The 24,944-nt window shown below is 45.0% G+C and overlaps 1 long non-coding RNA gene across 1 annotated transcript; it reads right to left on the bottom strand.

Moving 5' to 3' along the window:
* Positions 1-12,399: 12,399 nt before the first annotated feature.
* Positions 12,400-17,597, bottom strand: LOC144457168 (uncharacterized). Its single transcript, XR_013486534.1, has 2 exons — positions 16,887-17,597; positions 12,400-12,821 (listed from the first exon to the last, which is right to left on the bottom strand). It is a non-coding gene; the product is annotated as an uncharacterized LOC144457168 (long non-coding RNA).
* Positions 17,598-24,944: the final 7,347 nt, after the last annotated feature.

Here is a 24,944-nt window from a genome sequence, read left to right as displayed (position 1 = left end):
AAGGGTCTGCCAGACCCAAGGATCACTGACTCAGGCAAGGCCCGACTTTGGACCTGTCAGACTTGAACCCAAAGTAGCTTCTGCTTTTTGGTTGCTGTCTGGTGGAGTGCTGGCTGCCTGGTCTGGGGCATGAGTTGTGCTTTGGGCTGATGGAGGGCAGAATGACTTTGGCTAAGAGGTGAGGGTGCAGTGGGTCATGGCTCACTGTTGGCTGTGTTGCAGAGAATCAAGCCATTGGAAGGTGGAGGGGATGCCCTGGTCCTGGGGCTGGCAATTGTTGGAACCTGGGGGACTCCGTATGCCCAGGGATTGTAGCTTTGCCTGGGCTTCTGTGGGAGGGGCAGAGTCACAGTCTACCCTGATGCTTGGGGCATGGCCAGCATGTGGATTTGTGGTTGAGATGTCGTACCTCCTCAGCCCTGGACTTGAGTCCTTGGGGAATTTCGGGATGGCTGTCAGTGGCCAAGGGAAAATGAGAGCTAACGTCCAGGGCACTGCCAGGTAACAGCTCATGCCCTCAACCAGAGACCAGTGTGTGTCCTGGAAGAGGATGGCTCTGGCCTGGGCATAGCCATGTCCACAGCCAGAGTCTCGGTGTCTGACCAGTGAATAATATAGATAGGACCCAATTTTCATGGGGGTCCAAGGCAGAGCCTGGTGTACCATCTTTCTGTTTTGAAGCTTTTCTTTCAGTTTGCAGCTTTTTACAGCTTGACCAGGGCTATGGCAGACAGCCTGGTGGCACTTTCCTCCAGCACCCGGCTCCCCCTTAGTCATGCTAAGGTGCTCCCTGCCTGAGGAGGCCTTTGTCCCCAGCTTGAGTTTGTTTCCTGGAGGTGGTGTGAACTGGGCACTGAGGCCTCCCAGCATGTCAACCCTGTCATCTCAGACTGATAAAACCTGGGGGAGAGGACAAGGGCAGACAGTTTGCCCGTGGACTGGGCTTAGGATGACCTTAGTGTGTCTTGTGTTGTCGAGGATGGGCCTTGCTAGAGCCTGCATGTCCTGCTCCGCATTGATTTCACCCCTCAGAGCATGGGAGGCCTGGGCTATCCTCAGCCTGCAGCTCTGGTAATGGCAGGGCCTGCATCCCATTGCCTAGGTCCCACCCAATTTCAGATCATTGTTCAGGCCATCTCATCATTGGGACCTAAAGGCAGGGGATTTGTAGGCTGGTGTCCAGGGTCCTGTAGGACTTTGGGCTCATTGCTTTGGGCAAAATAGAGCTTTAGCCCCATTATCTGGGCCCAAAATTGCTTTGACCTTTTGGTTCCTGTCTGGATACTGCCAGCCCTGCCTGAGGCTGAGATTGTCCAGCCACAGCCTTAGCCTGATAAACAGGCTGCATCCTCAGGTTTTCAGGAGCATGCTCAATGCAGTCACAGTCTGGTGACAGTAGGATGATGGTGTTACAGGTGTGGCCTTGGTCCAATCATTAGCCCCTCCACCCATGGAGTCCACATGTCCTCCATCCTCAATGCAAGGTCAGGTCTTTGTGGAACTTCAAGATGGCAGTCAGAAGCCTGTGAAGCCTTGGTCCCTGGGCCAGAGCCCAGGAGGACTCTCGAAAGGCCAGAGTTCAGGGCTTGGCCATTCACAAACCCAGGCGGGATAATAGCAGAAGGTGCAGCTGGCTTCAGGCCAGAGTGTGGCCTGTCCTTGGGTGCGGCCTCCTGGAGACCATGACAACATCATGAGGGTACAAGCATGGCCTCTTCTTTCTCAGAAGAACAGAGTGGGGAGGGCTCTCCAGGATTATCAAAGCTGAGAACATGGTGGTTTATATAAACCTGCTCTTTTCCAGCCTCTTTGAGATCCATAAGACTCACATGGGACAGGCTCCTCTGCTCTAAACATCCCCCCTCCTCCTGCTTGGTACCCCTGCTTGCATCTTTTCTGGAGCCCTCCAGACTTGGAATCTGTGATCTCTGATTGTATGATCCGATGAAGTATACATGCCCCATGGCCACCCATAGGCTCAACCTGGTCGGAGGTGGTGGGGCTGCTGCTCTGCAAGGCCTTGCGCAGAATGGTAGAAAGGTGGGCATGGGGGAAGGGACCCAGTCAAAGAGGTATTCTAGAGACCCCCCCCCCTCCAGAAAAGCTGTGGCCCTCACTCCCATTATGGATATGCCAGGGTTGGGGGCTCTGCCCCTGGTTGCTCTACCCCAAATACTTGGAGGCTAGCAATGTCTACAGCAGCTTCCTGCTTGGGATTTAAGTACAATAAAGTTATGGTCTGTCAGGCAGGCCCCATCGGAGCCTGAAGATCATACTTTGGGTGAGATGCAGCTTCAGTCTTGTTGTTGGGGGAACCCCAGATCCGGAGCCTGGGTGGTCAGCCTGTCTGCACCCCTGTCGGTGTTGAGTGGTGATAGCACACGCGTGTCTGGGCTGATGGCGGTGATCCATGGCACAGCGTGGCCCTCCTTGGTTTGGGGCTGGCTGGGCGGGGGCATGGCTCTGGCTCCTTGCCAAATACTAGAACCTTGGCACCAGAAGCCAGGGCCCTTGTGATGGTCCCTGTGGCTCGAGGAAGTTGGGTAATAGGAGGAGGATGACCAGGAAAATGGAAGCTCCTTGAGGGCAGGCACTATTTAACTTTTGTCTTTGTACCCCCAGCATGCAGCACAGTGCCTGGCACAGAATAGGGGCTTAATAAAAGCTTGTTGAATTGAATTGATATGGGCACGGCCCTTTGGGGGCCTCTGCTGGGGAGCTTGTTTGTCCTTAACCTGATCGCCAGGGCCCAGGGAACCTATGGCTTGGCCATTGACATGTCACACCTCCTCATCCCATGGGTCAAAGCCTGGGGATGCTCTGGTAAACAAGGACGTTTACCATCCAGTTAGTGGGGCTGGCTTGTGTTGGCTAGGCATGTGCTCTGCCTGGTCCTGTGCCTGGCTCTGCTAAGATGGGGAACGCAGCTCCAGCCCAGGTGGTGATGCTTTATAAGGAGGCGGCCATCCTCTTGGCCGTGCCTGCTGGTCAGCTAGAACTATAAGCCAAAGAACTATTGCTCCCAACCTAGCGTTGAAGAGCCAGCTGCCTGTCCATGTCACTCCCCTTCAGGAACCCTCCTTGCAAGCCAAAATGGCCCCATTAGCTATTCCCTGAGTTTGACTTGCCATCTCCTACTGCCCTCTCTTTGCTCAGGCAGGCATCCCCATGTCTTCCGTTAACTCTCCTCCGTTTCCTTCTGTGAAGCCTTAGCTCAGAGGCTGCCTCTGTTCTGGTATTTTCTGGGTCCTGTCAGGTGTCAGTGCTCACTCCTTCCTCAAATTACCTTAGATCTATACACCTGTGAATGTGTTCTCTCAATGAGGAGACTAGAGGCCACCTAATGGTACAAACCTCACCTTTAGCTTGTGGCCCAAACGTTCAATAGTGTGTGTTAAACACAGCGGAGACTTAATAAATGCTGAATAGCTGATTATACAGGGCTTTGAGGTTTGCAAAGTACTTTATAGACATCTGATTTGATACTCTCCACAACCCTGTGAGTGATGAGCTCTCAATCTCATTTTACAACTAAGGAAACTGAAGTTTGGAGAACCTTCCCAGGGTCACACAGCTGGTGTCATCTTGACTTTGAGGCCCTATGCTCCTTCCTCTGTAGCCTGCTGCCTCTGGAGCTGAATTGAATTTGTCCTTCATGAGGGGTCCAAGGCCAGGCCTGGTTCTGTGTATGGGCCTCAGTGAGCAAACTACAGCCATGTTACCCTCAGAGCCATCCAGGATAATCATCAAAGGAAAGAGCCATGGGACTGGTCAGATGGCTGCCCTCTCTGGAAGACTGGCAGGGCCATGTGGACTGAAGGACTTAATCACTGGTTTTGATAACTTTTAGAAGATGGAGGATTTGCTAGATCACCTTTCAGTGAAGCCCACCCTAGTACCTTGACCCAGTGCTGCCTTCCAGGGCTTGTATAGTAATCAGGAAGGCAAAGACCTTCATTCCTTTCAGATTTACGTGACAAACTCAAAGGATTGCTTTGGAGGACCATCACCAACCTTGACCATTGAATTTAGGCATGGAAGGGAATAAGAAGAGAGGAAAGGACAGCCAGGAACTGGGACAAAGTACAGTGTATGTATTTCTGGCTCTGGTACAATGTTTTGCTTTTCTAAGTCTCCAGCCCAACCGAATCCAGTCCAACTGCATTTATTAAGCACTTACTGTATATAAAGCACCATACTAGAGACTGATACCCACACAAAAATGAAAAAAGAACCTATTCCTTCTCTTGAGGAGTTTATAATTTGCTGAGATGATACAATATGCAAATAGAAAGTGTATCTGATATTTTGATGAGGACTGAGAGGTAACATCTAAAGGGAGCAGGAAAGTTTTGCTCTAGGACAGTTGAGCTAAGCCTTTAAAGAAGGAAGCTAGAGATTCCACACGGGAGAGGTGAAGAAGGGCAGAAAGACATGGAGCTAGGAAATGGCGTCTCATACACACAAGAACATCAGTTTGGCTGGAATATAGAATAATAAGCTTGGAAAAGGAGGGCAGAGTCGGGCTGTGAAGGGCTGTATCAAGCATCTGCTGTGTCAGTCTCTGTGCTAGGCTATGGGGATCAAATCCAAGGAATGAAACTGTCCCTGCTCACAACAAGCTTCCATTCTAATGAGGACGGCAAGTACATCTCTAAATTCATGCAACCTAAATTACAAAGAGAGGCAACGCACACACACACACACACACACACACACACACACACACGAAGTAGCCAAAGATGATGGGCGTAAATGCCAAAGTGAGAGAGTCTTCGTATAGAGGCAAGAGGGAGCCAGTGAAGTTTTCCTGTCATAGAAACAAGACACTGAATCATTCCATTGTTACTGTTGGAAGAGGTTCATGAGTTTTCCTTGTGGATCAAGATCACAGAATCACAAAACTGGAAGGAACCTCAGAGGAAAACTGTAGAGTGATAGTATCTGGTTTCCATGAAAGGAGAAGGGCAGCCTGCACTGCAGCAAGAAGCATGTCTCTTTTGGGACACAGCAGCTGGCACACAGTAGATGCTTAATAAATGCTTGTTGACTTGTTTATATTTCCTTCCCTGGCCCTACCTCTCTGTTCCCAGCTGAAATATGTGACTCTTGGCATTTGTGACATAAACCCAAGTAGAGCAGGGTATTGGCTTCTATCTTTTTTTTTTTTTGGTAGCAAATGCCTGGGAAGCACCAAAGTGTCTCAGCCCAGGTTTCTTTTGACTGGTTGTCCCCAAAGAAAAGCAAGCCCATTTCCTCATTTCCAAGAGTCACGGAATCTGGCTGCCAACAATCTATGTGTATGGTGTATGCTTCTATCCTCATCCAGAGGTTTTGACATTTGACTAAGTCTTGAACTCTCTGTTAGGATAATAGTCAATCCAGCACTTAACCGTGTGCTAGGCACTGTACACTGAATTCATAATTCAAAGACAAAAGAGGAATAGCCCCCTGCCCTCAAGGAGCTTATATTCTTGTAGCAAAGACAACATGTATACTTACAAGCAGGATAGATTCAAAGCATACACGAGGTAGTGGTGGCAGGGAGGGTCAGGGAGGGCTTTCATGAAGGCAGCATGTGAGCTGAGTCTTAAAAGAAATCAGGGATTCCAGAAGGTGGAGATGAGGAGGAAGAACATTAAGGGTCTGGGGAGGTGGAAAGAGCAGAGGCACCATGGAGGAGGCCAGTGTGGCTGGGCCCTGCTGTGTGAAGATGAGAGGAAAGTGCAAGAAGGCTGGAACAGGAGATCCACTGTGTCATGTGACTGCACAGACATTGAGATCTGTCCAGAAGACCCCAAGCAACAGGTTGCTGTGCTGTGTATCTTGACCGCCCCTGTCCCCAGCTACAGAGTCACTCATACAGTGTGCATTTCATTGTCCTCCATCCCTGAAATCATGACCATTAAATGGTTCTTTTAAAAATAAAATTTCAATACTTATTCATAACATTCAAAGTGCAATAAAAATACAGCCTTCACTTTCACTGAAGGATGTCAACAGGAAGAGAAGAAAGCCTGGAGTCAAGAGTTCTCAAGCGGGTACAGCATAATAAAGATCATCCTCTTTACCCTCTTGAACTGTGCCCTCCCACCCTCGTCCCTGCAGGTGGCTGCACTGGAGAAGAATTTGGATTATGCTTTAGGCTCCTCCCCTGGTGGAGTCCCTAGGGACCTTCATCTACCTAAATCTGGAAGGCAGGATGGACCTCAGAACAATGACTCTGTGGTCTGTGGCCCAGCCCATCTTTATGGTTTAAGCATGTTTGTAATGGCTGCTTCCCTGACAGGGTCTGCTCTAGGGAATAGTAATGATAGAAGACAGACCTTCCAAGTTGGGACTTCAATAGCCGGCCCGTCCAAGTAGGGACTAGAGAAAAAAGAATGCCCTCTCCAATGTATCCGGCAGCCTTTGCCTGAGGACTCAAGTAAGGTGGAACCCACTAGCTTTCTGAGGAAGCCCATTCTGCTTTGGATATCATGCCTAAACTTCTTTTCACCTTGCACCCATTATTCTTGGTCATGATCTTTGGAGTGGCAGAACCCATCTAAACCCCTTCGATTACTCAGAAACAACATGCATCCACCTGAGACTTCTTGAAGATAAGCTCCCCAAGCTCCTCCAAAGTGATCCTCATATGGCAAGGACCTCTTCACAATTGCAGTTGTCTGCTTCCCACGTACTCCAGAGTGTGATAATAGTAGCAGTAACTGACCCACAGGGCCTGTTGTAAGTCCAATAAAATTTGACTTGAGGAAATGGCTTTGTTGTGATAGGTTGTCTCTGTTCTGGACCTTTCCCTTCCTCCTGCCTGGCAATTTCTCCATTTTCTGGAATTTCCTGTGCCTGGAACCTTCCATGCTAGAAACATTCACACCTGATTACAGCCTAGAGCTGTTGGCTATGACACCAGAAACAGGAACCCAATAGTAAACCCCAGAGAAGCCCTGCTTCATGCTCTAATCCTGGTCCTGGCCGATTGCCCGGCTGACCCAGGAGGGGCTGAGTTAGGACACACACAGAGCCCACTTTCCCTTTAGTCATAGAGATCTTGGCTCCTGCCCAGGTGGAGGAGATGGCAACCACACCTGATGGATCGCTGAACTGGAATCACCCCAGGAGTGGGAGCTGGGAATGGCAAACCTAGGGAGGCCCTTTCCTAGGACTCCTCTGCTGAATCCCCTTCATCTTACCTCAGTTCACTGAATGCTGTGGCTGTGAGGGCCTGGTTATCCCTGCCTGCCACACAGTGTTCTTACCCCGATTGTCACTGTAAGCCTCACGCTTTTGTTCATATGTGTTAAAGGGCACTAATTAAAAATGGTTTGCTTTTAGCATCACTGGCTACTCTGGTGGGTCGAATAAGTAGGATGGCCCGAGCATGATATCCACATTTTTGTTTTTGTTTTTCCTGTTTCTTCTTCAAATTAACTGTGCCAGATAAGTAGCATATCACTTCCTGCTCCATTCAACAGATAAGGAAGCTCTAACACAGTGATAATAGGGGATATTTACCCCTGCTCACAAAACACAGAAGTAGAAAAGTAGGATTGGATCCCAGGGGCTTGGCATCTCCATGCAGCGTTATGTTGGGCCCATGTTAGGTGGAAGCCATGCAGGTAAGTTTGGGAATGTGACCAGAAATGTGTCCCATCTGGAAGCTCAGAAGGCACAAAGCTTGTCCTAGCCACTGCAGAGGCAAGGAGGAGAATCAACCCAGAAGGAGGGGTTTCCAGATCTCCCAAGATGTGCTCAGTCAGTCTGGACTTGGAGGACATGGAGACCTCACCTTTTGTACCTTAGGATGGAGTGTGTGTCTTCTATGAGGAACCGCAGCTGAAAGGAGTCCATGTTAATTTACGTATGTAATTTATTTCTATTCATGTATGTAGACAACATTTATGTATAAATATCTGCAGACATATGTTATTTAGTCATTTCAGTCCTGTTGACTCTTGTGTGACCCCATTTGGGGTTTTCTTGGCAAAGATACTGGAGTAGTTTGCCATTTCCTTCTCTAGCTCCTTTTACAGATGGGGAAACTGAGGCAAATGGGTCACACATCTAGTAAGGGGCTGAGGCCAGATTTGAACGCAGGGAGATGAGTCTTTCTGACTCCAAACCTGGCACTGTATGCGCTATGGCACCACCTAGCTGTCAATAGATAGACAGATGGAGATTGAGAGGGTAGATATGGTAAACCATGGGATTCTGACTGTCTTTCCCTCTGGAGTAGAAAAGTCGACCTGGAAAAGGAGTCTTGTGGATAGCATGGGAACTCAAACCAAGCTTCATGGAGAGGAGAAAAGCATGAGGTAAGTTTCACTGGGGGTGCAAGAATGTTTGCAGTGTGAAAGAGGGGCCTCACCTCCCCCAGGGTTTGGGGCCTGGACCTCTGACACCTCCAGTTAGGCCTCTCCTAATCCTAATGGGAAAGGACGAGGATAAGCATTTCTACTGTGCCTACTGTGTGCCAGGCATTACACTGAGCACTTTTTTTTTACAAGTATCTCATCTGATTCTCACAACGACCCTGCCAAGTTGGTTTTATTGTTATGACGTAGGTTAACAGACTTGCCCAAGACCACACAGTAAGTGTCTGAGGCCAGATTTGCACCCATTCTTCCTAAGCCCAACACTCTGTTCGTTATGCCACCAGCAACCTCAAGTATTCCCTCTGGTGACATGGCATGGCCAAGCAGAGACAAGAAGAATGACGGGTATGAGGGCCCAAGCCACCTCTGTCCAGCCCCAGCAGCCTGCACCATTTCAGAAGTCTCAACTGCAATGGGGCCACCTTCACCTATTGACAATGACCGATCACAGCAGCACACTTAAAACGCACCACAGTGTCTGCTTTGGAAGGCATCTCCGAGGCCACCTAGTCCAACCCAAACCTGAAAAATAATTTCTGCTATGCCCCGCGCAGCAAGTGGTCAACCGGCCGTGGCTTGCTCCCCAGCAAGAACCCACTGCCTCCTGATGCAGTCCATCCCATTTTTGTATAGACATAGTCATAATAACTAACAGTTATATAGCATTCACTATGTGCCAGGCACATTATAATTATCTTATGTGATCCTCACAACAACCCGGGGCAGGAAGAGCTTTTACTATGCCCTCTTCATAGATAAGGAAACTGAGGCACAGGTTAAGTGACTTACCCAGGGTCATACAACTAGGATGTATCTGAGGCGTACCCACTGCACCACTTGGGTTATCACGTTTTTCGTAACATCAAGCCTGAAGTTGGCTCTTTGTGATTTCTACTCATTGCTCCTAGGTCTGCCTTCCCTAGCCAAATGAGATATAACTTGGCTACATGACAGCCTTCAAATAAGTGAAGACAACTATCATGTCTCGCTCTTTCCCTTCCCTTCTCTAAGCTAAATATCCCCAGTTCCTTCAATTGATGCTTACATGGCATAGACTTATGCCATGAGTCAAGACCCTTAAGTATTTTAGTTTCTTTCCCTATTCTTAGAAGCTATGCATTTCTTAATGGAGGCCAAGATTAAATTAATATTTTTGGTTGCCCCATACTCATGTTAGGCTTTCAGTCCACTAAAATTCCTAGGCTTTTTTCAGATAAACTATTATCTAATCCCGTCTTGTACTTGTGAAGTTGATTGTAAGTGTAAGACTTTATATTTATTTCAGTTAATATCACCTGATTGGATTTAGCCCAAGAGAAGAGAAAGGATTAATGAATTTTCCAGTTAATTTTTCATTCTTCAGTTGCACTTTATTGAATATAACTTTTACTACACTGTGGTCCATAAAAGACATGTTTTATATTTCTGCTTTTCTGTGAGATTTTTAAAGCCTAATAAATGGTCAGGTTTTGTAGGTGCCATACATAACTAAGAATGATGTATACTCCTTTTTATTCCCCTCCAACGATTTCCAGATGTTTATCATATCTAACTTTATAAAATTTTATTCAGATCCTTGTACCTTACTAATATAGTTCTATTATAGTTTTCTATGTAAGTCACTTAACTTTTAAGTATTGAAATGCTCAGCGTGTGTGTGTGTATATATATGTATGCATACACCTGTGTATATATGTATACACACATATACATACATGCACACATATAATTGATATTAACATTGCAGTATTTTTCAGTACAATGTAGTTTACCTACTTATCTCTTTTAATCAAATACGTTTAGGCTGTTGCCTTTTCTGAGACCATTATTGGTACCCCTGTCTTTTTTTTTTTAATGTTAAACTGAAGCATAATAGATTTTGCTATTATATATTATAAATATTATATTAATAAATATTATATATTATAAATAGATTTTAACTCCATTAAATATTATGTTTCAAGTGTGTTTCTTGTAAGCAACATATATCTGGATGCTGTTTTCTAATCTGTTCTTCTATCCTCTTCCAATTTATGCATTAGTTCATCACACATTCACAGGTATGAGAATTAATTGTGTATTTCCTTCCATCCAATTATGTTATCCTTTTTTCTTCCCTTTGCTTCCCACTTTCTCTTTGAAAAAAAAAAAAGAGAGAGTGGTGAGGATTGTGCTCTGCTCCAGTCTTGTGCCTCTTCTCTTTCCCTTACCCAGACACAATTATAGGTCTCTTCTGTCCTTTTTCTTTCTTTCTTCCCTCCCTTCCTTCATCCCTCTCTTTCTTCTTTCCATACCCTTTTTTGTGATCTACACCTGAATTCACTGTCTTACTTCTCCCTCTTTTCTCTCCACATTCCCTCCTGTTTCCTTGTTGCATGAAATGGATTTCTGTACCCAACTGTTGGGGCATCTAGGTGGTACAGTGGATAGAGTGCTGGGCCTGGAGTCAGGAAGACCTGAATTCAAATCTGGCCTCAGATACTAGCTGTGTGACGCTGGGCAAGTCATTTAATCCTATTTGCCTCAGTTTCTTCATCTGTAAAATGAGCTATAGAAAGAAATGGCAAACCACTTCAATATCTCTGCCAAGAAAACCCCAAATGGGTCACGAAGAGTCAGACATGACTGAAAATAACCAAACCCACTTGTGCATATCTATATTCTACCTGCTTTTGACCAGTTCAGATGAAAATGAGTTTCAAGTGTTGTGTACTTTCCTACTCCTTTCTCCTTCTTTGAATAATCTTCTCCTTTTGTACTTCTTTTACATGGAATAATTTTCCCCACTCTTCCTCATTATTTTCCTGGCCCACAGTACCCTGAGCTCCCAGGTTATGTCAGACCACTGAACTTTCACCGCTGATGTCAGGAACCACACCAGCCTCAGGGTGATATGTGCCTAAAGACCACAAGGTGACACTATGAGACTGTGTTTGGAGACTGATGAGATTTTGCTCTAAATCAAGCCCCTCTGATCCCTCCATTGTGTTCAGTGGACCGGACTATGCCCCAGCAGCTGCTTCCTTTCTAGCCCCTCCTATAAGGCAGATCTAGTCTCTGCCCTGTTACCCATCCTTCCTCCTCACACAGTCTGGCTCCTTCTCTGGGCCCTAAGAGGACTGAAGAAATAGAGACATAGCACATTTGCATGAAGGGCTGGGGAAGGGGTAAGGGAGATAAGACAGGCTTGGCAGAGTGCAGCTGCAGCTGAGGGGCCTCAGGGAGCAGAGCTCTGGGGGGCATCTCCACCATGGCCTGGACTCCTCTCCTGCTCAGCTTCCTCACTTTCTACCAAGGTGTCAGCCTGAGGGGTCTCAGAAAGAGGGGACCCTGGAGGGCCAAAGGGGCTCCTAGGTGAGGGTGGCAGAGGGAGAGAGTCCCTGGCCCCTGACTCACAGCTCTCTTTCTCTCTGTCTTTCCAGGTACTTGGGCCTAGTTTGTGCTGACCCAGCCAGCATCAGAGTCTGGGTCTCTGGGTCAGTCAGTCACAATCTCCAGCACTCGCAGCAGTGGCAACTTTGGCAGTGAATATGTGAATGAGTACCAACAGCACCAGGGCCAGGCCCCCAGGCTCATCATCTCTAACTGCAGTAGCTGTCCCTCAGGCATTCCAGAGAGGTTCTCTGGCTCCAAAGCCTCAGCCAACTCCGCCTGTCTGACCATCTCTGGTCTTCAGGCTGAGGATGAGGCTGACTACTACTGTCAATCCTATTACTATAAAAGTGGCTACTATGAGTCCACAGTGGTTCAGACCAACGAGGAAGTGAGACAAAAACCTCTGAGCTGTGCTGGTCTGCTCCATCAGTTATTCAATGGGTCTGAGGGACACTCCCTGAACAGCCACAGTCTGACCCTGGGGGAGGGAGATAAAACAAGACACAAGTCTAGCTTCCGTACCTACCTCCTCTGTGGGAATGAGTACAGTGTGGTGGGTGTTCTTGAGACCCTGTCATAGATTCAATGAGCTCGCAATGATGATCACAACAATAAGAACTGTTTGGTCATATCAATCAGGAGGCAGAAATTGGCTGGTTAATTAGAAGTTTATAGTTTGTCACATGCAGTCAGCAGAATGCATATTTGTATAGGCTGAATACAGGCATCCGGCTAGCCCTCGAGGGACACTACAAAATCCCCCCCAAGTCACTCCGATTTTCATGCCCTTGTTCAAACAATTCTGACTTCTTTTCTTTTTCCAAACATTGCTCCTTGGTTGACATCATATTGAACCAAGTCCTTTTGCTTCTCTGGAAGACATTCCCTTTTTGAGAATGTCCAGAGGTCACCCGCACAACCAATCTTGGAGCTCTTCAGAAATGTTCCTGCCTCTTTTTTCTCTTTTGCAGCCTTGTGGGTTAGAGTTAACCTCAGAAAAGGCAGAGCTAGACGAAGAAGGTTCAAGTGAGGTCCCTTGCATGTGCATCCCCTCATCATAATTCAGAGCCTCTAGAACATTGCAAAAACAAGATTCATTCTGAAAAAAATTACATTTTTACCTGCTATGGTTATAGAGATGTTTTTATGAAAAGAAGAAGGGTTGTAACAACATCAAGACTGTTCCTCCAGGCCTGAGCCTGAAGACACAGAGTGACTTAACATAGGCATAACAGTGCAAAGTATCCTTAGTTCTGTTTGATTTCAGTTAAGAGTTTAATGAACTTTTCTTTTTGAGCAGCCTGTCACGTATCATGGTTGTACCTTACTCATAGGTTATGTTAGCCAGCCTGAGGATTAACCAGGTGGGAAACATTTTTATTCAAAAAGGGAAAAAAAACACAATGGGGAAACTGAGTCAATAGGATTCTGAAATTAAGAACATGTTCTCAACCTTTCCAAGCACAGACATTCCTCTGTAGTAGTTCTTGGATTGCACACCTTTTGTGCAGGATGAGGAATTTCCCTCAAATGATGGACTACTGGCTTCAAGATAATTCAGACAATTATACCTGGATTAAAAATTCAGAACAATATCAGATAACTTTCCCAAAAAGTTGTACTTCAAAGAGAAAGTTTCACTAATCGTACCTTAGAGTTAGGTACAATTAGTATTATTTCTCTCACGATTTTGCTGTAGCAGTTAAAAATAAAAAGTTCAACAGGTCTTTCCAAAATAAAAATAATAATATACTTAACATCCTTTTCTTCTTTTCCCCCCTGTAGTATAAACTCATCCTGTGATGAAAAGAAATGATTAGAATTGAACAGAATAATCACATTCTCGAATTCCACATATATAATGAATATCTGACAGGTCACTCAAAATTCACAAAATGCTGAATACTTACTGTAAACCTAGGCCTCCATCTCCTAAGCTATTGTATTTTAATTCCCTAAGGCACAAATAAATCTCTAAGGCTAGAGTATGTTGAGACTGAGCTGCCTCAAGTTTTAACTTCAATGTATCCCATTTTGGGTATAATTTCCTGATCTTCATAGTCAAAATCACCAAGTAAGTACATTCTAGACTCTAGATCAGTTTGGAAGGCTCCCCTCCTCTCATTTTGGTGTTGTGTGTTTGTAAGAGAAAAGAGGATCCTAGCTTCTGTGAAAACCAACTCATCATTTTTGCATTTCATGATACTTGGGGACTTCTTTCACGAGGCCGGTAAAATTTCATGAATTTGCCCCAAGTAGAATGTTCTGAGGAACCTGGCAAGTTCACAGACAAAGAGATTTTGAAAGACCTTCTTTTTCAGACAAACAAACAAACCTTTTCCCACCCATTAAGTAATTATTATTCTGTCCTTTAAAACAAAATATACCCAATTGGATATTGGGTTGGTTTCACTATTATGACAATAGCATCTCATTATAAATAATCTCATAGTGTCCAGATCAAAAGCATTAAATGATGCAGATAAATCATCCCCTTAACAGCATTTCTTATGCAATGGTTCCCCACAATTCATGATACAAGGCAATTTAGGAACACAATGATAGCACGCACAATATGATGGACTTAAATGACATCATTTCAGGTGAATTCATCTCCAAATTGTCTTACATAGAAAATCACTTCATTTATCTTATCAGTTTCTGTACTGATCCCCTAGAAATCAAATCCTCTTCCCCATAATTGTGAGGTCTTAAAAATTAGGAGGTAGAAACAATCTTAAGTTAATGAGAAATTTAATGATTCACACATGCAGTAGCCAGAGTGCATTCAAAACCCATCTAGAGTAAATTTTACCCAATTAGACTTCTAACAAAATTTCTTTTTTCAGTTTCTTGACATATTGTCTTGCTGCCCAGTTTTAGTGGTTTTTTAATAAGATTTTATGAACTTATAGAGGATTAAAGATTACAATTATCCCTAACATGAGAACACATCTCACTTAAAATGATACTGGAATATATTCAATCGCAGCTGGATCTGTGTTTACAGATGGTATCATTCAGAATCTCCATTTCTTCCAAAGGCCATTTATTGCCACCCCACTATTTTTAGTTAGTCTACTACCAATGATTTCAAGTGGCAGTCTTGTATACTCTCCACCCACCTCCTTTCAGGATCCATGACCGTATTCTGAAACATGGACCTTGTACACATAACCTCTATTATGTAATAATAAAATTGTGAATAATTATTCCTCATACAATGACCAATATATACCCTTCTAGTGGTTCTTCAAATTCAGAATTTTCATACACTATCCTCAAATAATTGCATGTTACAAATTTATCACTCTAGTTTCCATTAGGCAAATGTTGTAACTGGATAGAATACTGTAAAAACAGGCATTTATTTTTTTTTCTTAAATCCTCACATCAGAAATCAAAAACATTCCTCAAGCCTCTTTCCCAACTCTAAACCCTTTAGTTTCAAATCTTCCATTCACGCTGTCAACACAAACAGCTGATAACTTTCTTTAAGCTTCCACCTGTCCTCCTCTCACCCTTCCTTGGTCAAGCTTTCCCTTTCTGGTATGTACTTCCAGTGGACTTGGGTGAATCTGTGGTGCAGTGAATACAGTGCTGGGTCTAGAATCAGGAAGACCTCAATTCAAATCCAGTGTCAGACATGTCCTAGCGGGGTGACCCTGGGAAAGTCACTCAACCCAAATTGCCCCAGTATCTTCTTCTGTAAAATGAGCTGGAGAACAAAATGGTAAACCACTCAAGTATCTTTGCTAAGGAAACCCCAAATGGGGTCATGGAGAATCAGATATGAGTGAAACAACAGAACAACAGTAAGTGGACTTTGATCAAACCCCTTCCAAACTGCTTTCTTTCCTCTTCTGATCTGACATTACACTTAGAATCTTCTACTTTCTCAATTCCATCTCATCTTTATTTGACAACCATATATCCCATACTATACACAGAATTAACCTTCACTCCACTGAATTTTTCCTTTGCACATTAGCACACATTTTTATTATTCAATACCAATTAATTGCAATACTGTTACTATTTGGATTTTTAAGAGTTTTAAAGTACATGATCCATTCCAATTTCTTTTAGGTGACTTTGCTTCTTGTAAACCTAAACAATTAAGTCCTGTTATCTCCTTCATAGAAAAAAATACAGTAGTAATGCAAAACATTCTCCCAAATTAAATTTTATTTATTTTCAAGCTGCTCCCTGATTTAAACAAGACTTTATCTTTTCATAGTCAGGAAAAGAGTTAATAACATGAGGTTCTTAAGCACCAGATACATTTAAACAGCAAAGCGCAAATCCTTTTTACCCTTCAACATTCTGGATATTGTTGCATATACTTTTAAAGTAGGTTCAGTTCCATTTTTTTTTCTTTAGTCAGTGAAATTAACTTCCTCTCTTGAACTAAAATACTAACCTGGTCACTGTTCAGGGAGAGAGTGATAGAATATCTAAGTACTGTTTCTATGTAACTTTTACAATGTTTCACTCTTTCCTCAAAAAAACAATTTTACAGGGTGGTACCCCAAAAGTCACTAAGATATCCCAACATTTATAAAAAAAAACATTCTAACCACAATTTGGAAATGCACAGTAGAGAAATTACAGTTCAGTCACAAATTTAATCTTCAATTATTTTACAATGACATAAATTTCTGGAGGATGGGGAGAAGATTCCCTTTCCTCTTATCTGTCTCTTATCTGCCTCCCAAATTTGGTGGAGGGGAGAGAGAGAGAGAGAGAAAGAGAGTCAGAGAGATTGAGATTTTCTTTTTGAAGACTTTGAAAGCCTTGTGCAGATAAGTTTTTACTCTTTTTCCTCTGCCTTATCAGGTAAAAGTCAGTTTGGATTTACTAAGTGACCAAACACAGAGGAGTTAACAACATACTTGACATTACACAAAAGAAACACTTAACACTTCAAGTTCCTGAAGCATACCAGATTGTCCAATTTGATAATCATCTCCTCTAGAGAGTGCCAGAAGGTACCTTTGGCTCTCAAAATCCCCTAAATGAATGTGGATATCAGTGCCAAATGCCAATTTAGTGTGTTTAGATTCTGTTTCCAAAGTTGGCAAACTGGGAGCCACTTCGGGGAGGCTTTTAACTAACGGTTGCATGGCCTCTTACCTGCTTAGGAGCAACCACTTTTCAACACCGTGGTTCCACTGCACCTTGAAAGAAATCAAATCCTCTTCCGCATAATTGTTGGGTCTTAAAAATTAGGAGGTAGAAACGATCTTCAGTTAATGAGAAATTTAATGATTCACACATATAGTAGCCAGAGTGCATACACATATGGGCCGTATACATGCATGTAAATGCTTCTTGAGAAAGAATACGAAATTCCCCCAAGTGGCCTCAATTTTTATACCCTTAATCAAACAGCTGGGGCTTCCTCTTTTCGCCAGTGTTCCGCACTTGACATATTGTCAAACAAAGTTCTATTCCTTATGCAGAAGACATTCTGGCTTTTTTTTTAGAATGTCCAGAGGTCTTCTATATAAACAATCCTGCACTTCAGCAGTAGCTCTATTGCCTCCTTTTTCTATTCGGCAACCTTGTGGGTGGGTCATCTTCTCACTGGGCTGAAGCAGCCCCCTGGGTATCTTCACAGCTTTTCTCCAGGACCATACTCTTCACTTCCTTGCATGAGGAAGTGGTTAGAAAAGATGTCCTAAAATCTAAGTTACAAGGAAAGGCCTGCAAGGCATTAGTACCCTGAGCTCCCAGGTTATATCAGAGTATTGGACTTTCACCACCGAAGTTAACACCCACACCAGGCTCAGGGTGATATCTGCTTGGGGGCCAGCAGGTGACACTGTGAGACTATGTTTGGACACTGGGGAATTCTTTTCTAAACTGTCTGAGGGGCTTCACCCCATCCCCACCCCCACCCCAGACACCTGCATTAAGAGCAGGAGGTAGCAGATTTGCATGAAGGGCTAGGAGAGGGGTAAGGGAGATGAGAGGCTTGGCAGAGTGCAGCTGCAGCTGAGGGGCCTCAGGGAGCAGAGCTCTGGGGGCATCTCCACCAAGGCCTGGACTCCTCTCCTGATCAGCCTCCTCACTCTCTGCCAAGGTGCCAGCCTGAGGGGTCTCAGAGAAAGGGGACCCTGGGGGCCCAGAGGGGTCTGTCTCCTCTCCCTCCTAGGTGAGGGAGCAGAGGGAGAGAGTTCCTGGCCCCTGACTCACAACTCTCTTTCTCTCTGTCTTTCCAGGTACTTGGGCCCAGTCTGTGCTGACCCAGCCAGCACCAGTGTGCTTGTCTCTGGGTCAGTCAGTCACAATCTCCTGCACTTGAAGCAGTGGCACCAGGCATTGGTACCTACAGCACCAGGGCTAGGCCCTCAGGCTCATCATCTCTAACTGGAGTAGCCATCCCTCAGGCATTCCAGAGAGGTTCTCTGGCTCCAAAGAGCCCTCAGCCAACTCTGCCTGCTGGCCATCTCTGGTCTCCAGGCTGAGGATGAGGCTGACTACTGCTGTCAATCCTATTACTATAAAAGTGGCTACTATGAGTCCACAGTGGCCAAGGCTTATGAAGAAGTGGGACAAAAACGTCTGAGCTGTGCTGCTCTGCCACCTCACTGGCTCAGTCAGCAGCAGGGCCTGAGGGCTGCTCAGTGTCCTGTGGGCAGAGCCATGGTGTGACCCCGAGGGAGGGAGAGGAAAGAGGAGGTACATACAGTGGCCTCCTGTACCACCGTGGATGTGGGGCACATAGTGCAGGGAAGCAAATGGAGTGTGGTACAGCAGGGAAACCATTCACTCCAATCAGAGGATTTGGGTTTCAATCTTGACTCTCATCTTTATCTACTACATGACTTTAGCCATGTCATTTAATCTCCCAAGGCCTCTGTTTCCTCATCTGTAAAATGAGGGCCCTCTAAGGTCCCTTCCATCTCTCCATTCATGGGCCAATGACTTCTTCAAGCACTGTGAAGCCGCCATCATTCCATTGCTCCCTTTGGCCTTGGTTTGCTTAGATGTACTCCTCACCTCCTTGTTCATCCCACAGACCTTCACTTAGTGGTCTCCCAGGCCACCCACCCTCCTCATCTCCCTTCATTCCTCTTCACAAACTTCTGCTGACCACTGCTGCAGGGAGTCACCAGCTGAGCTGAAGGGTCCACTGTAAAATGATGTCATCTCTTCTGGACTGGGCCCTCAAGGTAGCTAAGCCATCCTTTAGGGACTTTTCCTTAATTAACTCTATTTTGCAATCTTTACAATGGTTATTCCAGGAGTTCTCTTCTCTGTCTCCTGATTTTCCATCTCCCTGCCCCTTCAGCACTTAAAACTTTCCTTATTATGTCCCTGAGAAAATAAAGCCCATTATCCTGGAGCTTCCTCTGGAATCTCTACTCTCCATCTCTGGCCACCTTGATTCCATGCCTTGTTCCCTCCTTTAGTCTTTCTTGAGTGGTTACATCAAGCCCAATGTGACTGGTAAGCTCTGGGGATGCTCTCCCAAACCTCACCAACATCACCAAGTGATTCTGACATCAGGAAGCCCAGTGGACAATGGCCCTCCTCATCCATGTCCCCAATTGGACAAGTTGAAGAATGCCAGTAGACTGAGGCAAGGAGAGGGCTGACTTAATGAGACTCCATGCCTTCCCAGGGACTCCCAGACCCTCAGGTCTTAGACTTGTTCCCACTGGGCTATGAGATGTTGGGCAGCTGTTTCCTCCCCAGCCCATCTCATGGGGTCAGAGTCAGGGCACTCTGTCCTGATTTCCACCTTCTCCTGCACTCATAGACCTCTGTGGCTCTAGACCCAGCCTCTGGGACCTAACAGGGCTGAATTGCAAAGAAGGAGACAGAATACAGGGCTCTGGGGAGGGATGAGAAAGATCAGACACTTGGCAGAGTCTAGCACCTGCTGAGGGCCTCTGGTCCAGAGCTCTGGGTGTATCTCCATCAGAACTTGGACGTCATGCCCTGCCAGCATGAAGGGGCTCAGAGAGAGAGGGTTCTCAATAGCCAGGGAGCTCTTACCCTCTCACCCTTCTCCATTGGAGAACAGGGAAGGAGGGTACCTGGAGGCTCACTCACAGCTCAACTTTTCTCGGTCTTTCTAGATTCTTGGGCCTAGTTCATCCTGACTCAGCAAGCATCAAGTTGAGGTTCTATGCATCCGCTGGTCACAATCTCTGGCTCTCAAAGCGCTGGTAACATTGAGACCATCTGTGGAGACTGGTACCAGGAATGCTAGGTAGGGTGCCCAAGCCAGTCATTCAGGACTATGGTAGCCATCTCTCAGGGATCTCAGAGAGAGTCCCTACCCCCAAAGACACCTCAACCATCTCTGCTTCCTTGACTGTCTCTGGTCTCCAACCCAAGGATTAGGCTTATTGATCCTGCAAATTCTATGACATCAATCTCAAGCACACATTTGTCCAGGCCTATAGGGAAGAGAGAGAAAACCCTTCTGTGAGCTTCCCTTGCTCACTTACCACCAGGTCCTGGATGATGCTCCCAGGGGGAAGACATTTATCCTTAGCCCAATGAGAGGGGGAGGAAAAAGGGGGCCCCAGGCATGCCTGCTTGAGCCTCAGGCACCAAGGTGTATATGAAATGCTTCCTCAATGGAAATATGTGTGAGCCCTGAGGTCAGCACTGTCCAGCTTCCACAACTCTCCATGACCTTCATCTGGCTACGTGAATTGGAATTTCCCACATTTCCTGAAGTAACAGATGGGTGTTAGGTCACATTTCATATTGTCCACGCATGCCTCTCATGGCCTCCTGAGCTTATGTATGGCTGATCATCCAGCATAGACTCCTTGTCTTGTGGCCCAAATTTGGAGCTTCTGCAATGCTCCAGTTGTCCATCACAGTCCCCTTTGAATGCCATAGAAACTTCTTCAATGGGAAGAACAGGAATAGGAATTCTATGATGTGGGGCCAGTCAGATCTATTTCTCATTCACGAAGGGTCTTCTATAAGTCCAAAGTCACTACAACTCACAGTTTTAGGGCAGGAAGGGGCCTCACTGAGCATCCAGAACAAGCCTCTCCTTAAAAGAATTGAGAAAATGAGGCTCAAGAAGTTCAGTGGTGGCCTAGCCTCACTCAGTGTATTCTAGACAAAGCCCACAGCCTGTCTATTCTTCTCATCTAGAATCATTCTCACCTAGAACCTGAGTCTAGAACTAGAACTACAATATTCTCCAAGGCCATGTAGTCCAGCTCCTTCCTTTTTAAGGTGAGGAAACTGAGCCCAGAAAAGTTAGGTAAAAAGTCCCTGTCACACAGGCAGTAAGTCTCCTTGTATTTTAGTAACCCACTCCCATTGTCTTTTTAATCAGCATATTTCATCTTGAATCCCAGATGCTGCCATGTAGTTGTCTAGCCTCTGGAAACATCTGTTCTCGGATAATGTGGGAGATGTCTCATTGTCAAGGATGTTTGGCAGGGGCTCCTCTTCAGGAGATTCACTTCTCTGGTTCCAAGTTAATTGCAGAGATCCTGAGGTGTTTCTGCTAAAATCCTTTGCAAAACAGGTCTCAATACAAGTTAGTACAACCTCTCAAATTTTACTTCTTCAATAACTAGTTCATGTAGTGAGAACTAGTTCAAACCTTGTGACTCTTAACCATACAGCTATTAGAATGAGAAACTCCTGGCTCACTTGAAACTTCAGAGAATTTAAGTTGTACATAGCCCATTAGAATCATTTACATTTCACATATATGATCATCTAGTCTAGCTGCTTTCTTAAAATTCTCCACTCCAGTGAATTCCAATTCTTTCATTAAGAGGACTACATACTGATAAGGCTCTAATCCTATACATGAGCAGGTAGGTAACAACACTCTTTGTAAGTACATGCTTTCCATTCCTTGGTTCAATGGTTATACAAAAGAGTTTACTCCAACTCTAATAAAAGACCTGAAATGGGATATGTAAATAGATTAAGTAATTAATTCCCAATTTTATAGAGAGTTCAGTGTATGTCAAGTGAAGTGTCTGTATGAAGACATGTTCACTTGTTGACCATGTTCAACTGGAATAGACATCACACAAACGTTAGCTTCAGCTCTTAGAGACCTTTTAAGTAATGAGGCCAACTTTAAGGCAATTCTTGAGTAGTATGCATTCCTCTCAGGACCTGAGCTACAAACAAGTTGTAGTCCCAGATGAAATAACAAACCTAAGTAAAACAGAAGATGTTTCTGATTTTAACCTCACAAATCAATAGGTCCCTCTGTTTGTTTCACAGGCTTCTTTATCTTTGTCCAATTATTCCCATGTCATTTTGAAAGAATGAGTTAGTTCAGAGACTTAATGTTTGACATGTTGTCGAGTTGTTTCAGTGGTGTGTGACTCTACTTGAACCCATTTTATTTCTTTGAAAATTTACTGGCACCCTCCTCCCTCAATCCCCCCTCTTCATAATCATGCAAATGCAGACCTCGTTCTGCTGGAGCCAGCACCTCTCAGCCTGCTGCCAAAGATTTAATGGACAACCTCTCATTTTGGCCCTTTTCTTTGCGTCCATGAAACTTTTCTTTCCAGAGTCCCCAAACCCTTCATGTTCATACTCTCTCTTTACACAGGAACTGCAGACAGATTGCAGCTTTCTTAACTTTGTATCCATTCTCAGCTCCCACCTACTTGCTTAAACTTTCTCTCTTTTTTCTGTCTGTTTATCCCTTTAGTAGACTTTGATTAGAGCCCTTTAAAGCTGCCTATCTTGTTTCTTTCATATTCTAACCTGACACTTATCTTCTTCTACTTGCTTCTCTTGTTTCTGTTGCTGTTCAATCATTTAACCTTGTCTGACTCTTCTTGACCCCATGGACCATCGCACACCAGGCACTTCTATTCGCTAACTCTGAAAGACTGTCCAAATTCGTGTTCATTGTTTTCATGACACAATCTCTCCGTCTCATCCTCTTCCCCTTCTTTTGTCTTCCATCTTTCCCAACGTGACAGTCTTTTCCAATGAGTTTCATCTTCTCATAATGTGGCCAAAGTATCTCAACTTCATTTTCCATATATGACCTTCCAGTGAATAGCCTGAATTAATTCTTTAAGGATTGAGTGATTTGATCTATTTGATGTTGAAGGAACTCTCAAAAGTCTTTTCTATAATCACAATTACAAAGCGTCAGCTCTGCAGCACTGAAGCTTTCCTCATAGTCCAACTCTAATAGTCATCCATTGCTACTGGAAAAATGTTAGCTTTGACAATAGGGACCTTTGCTGTCAAGGTGATGCTTCTGCTTTTTAGTAAGCTGTCCAAATTTGCTGCAGCTTTCCTTCCAATTAATTCTGGGATATGGAATAGCTATACATTCAGAATGTATAGCTGGAGAGCATCGTTTCATTTCATGATCACAGTCACTATACGCAGTGATCTTTTTTATCTGCTTGTAACTATTTTTATCACTCATATCCCAAACAATATTTACTTCACTCAGTATTTTTTTGTCTGTCTCTCTCTCCTGTCTACCTTTTTGATACAAGTTTGGAAAGCAGAGAGAGAGAGAGAGAGAGAGAGAGAGAGAGAGAGAGAGAGAGAGAGAGATTGAGATTTTCTGATTTCCCCCCTTTAATTCAATCTTCTCTATCTTTTACCCTCTATACCACCCTCCAGATCTTCCCTTGTTTTCCCAATGGTCTTCTTGCTGTCTTCCCAGGGGTTCTCTTTCTTAGCATTCCATTCTTTGATCTATACAACCTCCAGGACCTGCAGTCTCTCTCTCAGGCAAGCAAAAGTACAGGCAGGGTTTCTACTTTCTCATTCCCATTGGATTGCCTTCCCTAATCACCTGACCTTCCTCTTCTGAAGTGAGGCGCCCTCAATTCTTCCATCAAGCAGCACAAGCCAGTCTACATTTTCTGGGAATCCACTAGCATTTGCAGTGAGGCACAGGCACCTAATGTAGTGCCCCCTCCCCTCAGGGATGTGGACAGTCAATCCAGGATTTCCCAAATGGAAGCCTGTCTCCTGGCACACGTCAGGCACGTAGCATATGGGCCACACCATCCTCCAGGCATGCTGAAGATCACCTTGGGATTACCCTTGTTGTAGACCTCTCTCAGCCCTTTTTTTTGTGTGTCTTGCTAACTACAACAATTGTAGGGTGGTAGACCATAAAGAGGGATGGTGCCACCATAAAAGAAAAGGTTCCTGAGATACCAAAAAAGGTACATGACAACTAGGTAGTGCTTAGGTCTTATTGGGGTGAACTTACTCACAAGGCCCATCCTGGGCAGGGCAATGGTTGATCTCCACAGCACACTCAGACTAGGCCAGTCATTATGTAGGAACAGAATAAAGCCAGATCACTGCCAAGTGATGGCCCAGGGTCCCGTGGGTGGGTACATGTAAAAGTTCCCCAGGGAGCTGGTTTTACTGTTTACAACAACCATGGTGCCATCAGTCATGTCCTGAGGATCTTGTTCCCACCCTCCCCTTCTTCATTCCAAATAATAAGGAAGAGGTGGTCCTCCTCCTTGTGAAGGCCAACTCCTCTAATGGTGCCTGCACTGAGATGATCACTCCTTATCATCAGCCCTTTTATCCCCTAGAACGTATTTCCCTGCAATTATTGTCCTTGAGTCTCTCAGCTTTGGTCTCTTCCTGTGGTCAGTGGCTATTTCATGCAAACCCACACAAGCCCTTCTCAATCTTCATGAACCACTCCCTAGACCCTACCTTTCCTCCATGCTACTTTAACGCTACTTGTCACTGTGGACTTCTGGGGGGAGGTAAAAAGTGGGAGTGGGGTAAAAAGATTCCTGGACCACATCTGATGGGGCTCCCTTGAAGGCAGAGGCCTCTCCTGGAATACCACCTCCCCATCTCCTCCTCCCCACACCCGACATACTTCCCTCCTCTTCTCTAGCTTGCAAGTCATTGGAAAGAATTTACCCCCAGACCCTGCTGCTCCAAGTCAGAAACCTGACTTACACATAAAAAACAAGGTGCAACCCAAGGTGAGATGGAGGACAGAAAGACTTGGGAGTCTATTTATGAAATACATGAATGACATATGACAGTGCCCTGAGTTAAAGAGAGAGCTTCGCTACTGATATGCTGGTGGTTGGGCTCCCTTCCCAAAGTGAGGAAGAGTCACTACCTCCCTAGCACTGCCAATGCCTACTGCCCACACCTGCCACACCTGTAATAACTGGGAAATACAATGAGCCTGATTTCTGACACAAGGTT

The sequence above is a fragment of the Phascolarctos cinereus genome, unplaced genomic scaffold (assembly GCF_003287225.1).
Source record: "Phascolarctos cinereus isolate Bilbo 61053 unplaced genomic scaffold, phaCin_HiC Scaffold_4;HRSCAF=312, whole genome shotgun sequence".
Taxonomy (NCBI): domain Eukaryota; kingdom Metazoa; phylum Chordata; class Mammalia; order Diprotodontia; family Phascolarctidae; genus Phascolarctos; species Phascolarctos cinereus.
Note: the sequence above shows the minus strand (reverse complement) of the source record. Positions and strands in the feature narration are given on the sequence as shown.